Raw genomic sequence first — 3,094 nt, 5'->3', positions numbered from 1 at the left:
TCGGAAGTACCAGAGAAAGAGTTAGGCTATTGCCCACTCGTGAGCCAAACAGCAGTACCAGGGTCAGTACCGTCAGGAGGCTGAGCACCCATGAGCACTGCCTGATGTCAGCAGAGAGGAGCTCCACCCAGAAAAAGAACAAAGGAAGGTTCTTTTTCACCAACACCTGACAAAGTGTGCTCCATGTTAACAAAAGAGACCAAGAAACGTCCCAGGAGAATATAATTATTATTAACTAAGTGACACTTGGCAAATAAATTTAAAGGAATTTAACATTCAGTGTCCTTGTGCGCTTATACAGATTTGCTAATGATAAAAACAGCATTAGACATGGGAAAAGGCTCTTGGTCGACTGGATTTGGATAGGTGAAAAAACAAATATCAAAGGACCGCCAACTGTCATCCTGGGATGGAATGTAGACTAATAAGCCTTGCAAGATATGGAAAATCAATTCTTTTCGTCACATTCAAAAGGCTAGAATGGTACCAAGTGGGAGAAACTGGACTACTCAGTATTATAGTGCAGTGGTCCCCAACCTTAGTGACATCAGGGACCTGTGCTGCTAAGAGAATCTGATGCCTAATGATCTGAGGTGGAGCTGAGGCGGTGATGCTAGCGCTGGGGAGCAGCTGCAAGCTTTGCTCACTGCCTGCCCACCGCTCGCCTCCTGCTGTGCTGTGTGGCCTGGTTCCTAACCGGCCACAGACCAGTATCGATCTGCATCCTGGGAGCTGGGGACTCCTGCTAGTTTTACTAGTTGCACTAGTTTTCTATTTGCTGCTGTAACAAATTAGCACGAACTTAGTGGCTTAAAGGACACAGTCTTACTGTCTTACAGTTCTGGAGATCAGCAGTCCAAAATGGGCCTCCGTGGGCTCAAATCAAAATGCTGGCAGGGCTGGATTCCCTTCTGAAGACTCCAGGGGAGAACGTGCTTACTCACCTTCTCCAGTTTCTAGAGGCCTCTCACATTCCTTGGCTCTGGTCCCCTTGCCCCATCTTCAAAGCAAGCAGCGGCAGGTCCAGCCTTTCTCACATCACATCGCCCTGACTCACTTTCATTGTCATAACTCTCTCCGACTCTCCTCTTCTGCCTCCCACTTCTTTTTTTTATTGTTTGATGACCCTTTTTATTGTCTTTCCTTTTTTTCCGGTTTTATTGAAATGTAATAGACAATTACTTGCTCGTATTTATATTGTACAATTCAATGAGATTTTTTTTTAAATTATAGTTGAAAAACACTATATATAACTGAAAAAAGTATTCACTCTGTTTATTCTCTCTAATATACTCTTCATCTCAAATAACGTGTTCTTCATTTCTGACTGGTTCCCTTTTAAAATTTCCAGTTTCACCTTTATGGTTTTTATCTCTTTGTTAAAGTTCTCACTGAATTCATCTACACTTCCCCTAAGTTAATTATATATGATAATATATTAGTTTCAGTTGTACAGCATAGTGATTACAGACCTATATAACTCACAAGGTGATCAGCCCACTAAATCTAGTATCCCTCTTCCCCTTACATATTTATTACAACATTATTAACTATTTTCCTTATGTTACACTTTATATTACCAAGTCTATTTTGTAACCATCTATTTGTATTTCTTAATTGCTTTGTCCTTTTTCGCCATCCACCCAACCCCTCCCATCTAGTAGCCCTCAAAATATTCTCTATATCTATGAGTTTATTTCCATTTTGTTGTTTTTGTTGTTTATTTTGTTCTTTATATTCCACATGTAAGTGAAATCATGTGATATTTGTCTTGCTCTATCTGACTTATTTCATTCAGAACAATACCCTCTAAGTCCATCAAGGCGATATCTTTTTCCATCCCCTTCCTTTCAGTCTGTGTGTGTCTTTTAATCTGAAGTGAGTCTCTTATAGGCAGCATATGTAGGGGTCTTGTTTTCTTACTCGTTCAGTCATTCTTTTGGTTGGAGCACTTAATTCTTTTTCATTTGAGGTTCCTACTTGTTGATAGGAATGTAGCTATTACTATTCTTCATTCATGTTTTTGATACATGTTTTTCTTCTTAAAGGAAAATTCCCTCCAACATTTCCTGTAATACTGGCTTGGTGGTGATAAATTCCTTTAGCTTGTTTTTGTCTGGGGAGCTCTTTATTTGTCCTTCGACTCTAAATGATAGCTTTACTGGATAAAGTATTCTTGGTTATAGATCCTGGGTTTTCATCATATTGAATATTTTGTGCCAAGCCCTTCTGTCCTGCAAAGTTTCTGTTTAGAAATCAGCTGAAAGCCTCATAGGAACACACTGGTAGGTAACTAACTGCTTTTCTTTTGCTGTTTTTAAGATTCTCTCTTTGTATTTAACCTTTGACATTTTAATTATGATGTGTCTTGGTGTGGGCCTCTTTGGGTTCCTCTTTCTTGGGACTCTCTGAGCTTCCTGGGGTTGTATGTCTATTTCCTTCACCAGGTGGTAGAAGTTTTTCATCATTATTTCTTCAAATAGCTCTTCAATGTCTCGTTTTCCTTCGGGTACCCCTAAGACATTTGTGTCCCATAGGCATCTTAAATTGCTATTATAATCTTGGCTTCTTTTTTCTTGCTGTTCTAATTGAGTGTCCTTGGCTTCCTCATCCTCTATATCAATGGTTCAATCCTCTTCTTTATCTACTCCATTTATTCTGTCTGATATACTCTTCATCTCAGATCATTTGTTCTTCATTTCTGATTGGTTTCCTTTTATAATTTTCATTTTCATTTTAATCGTTTTTATCTTTTTGTAGAAGTTCTCACTGAATTCATCTACACTTCCCCTAAGTTCATTGAGCATCTTTATTACCAGCGTTTTGAACTCTGCATCTCTTAGATTGCTTGACTCCATTATTTCTGGATCTCTGTTCTGTTCTCTCATATGGTTTCTGCTTCTTTGTTTTTCCATTTTGGTTGCCTTTCTGTGTCTGTTTCTATGTACTAAGCAAAGCTCCTAAGTCTCTCGGTCTTATTAGTGTGGAATTGTGAAGTAGGTGTCCAGTGGCACAGTTCTGAGAGGGGTTCAGCTGCAGGCCAAGTTTATCTCCAGCCTGGGCCCTTCCGGGCCACTTGTTAAGATTCAGTAAG

Source organism: Pteropus vampyrus, unplaced genomic scaffold (genome assembly GCF_000151845.1).
Source record: "Pteropus vampyrus isolate Shadow unplaced genomic scaffold, Pvam_2.0 Scaffold287, whole genome shotgun sequence".
Classification (NCBI taxonomy): domain Eukaryota; kingdom Metazoa; phylum Chordata; class Mammalia; order Chiroptera; family Pteropodidae; genus Pteropus; species Pteropus vampyrus.
This window is presented reverse-complemented; position numbering follows the sequence as displayed.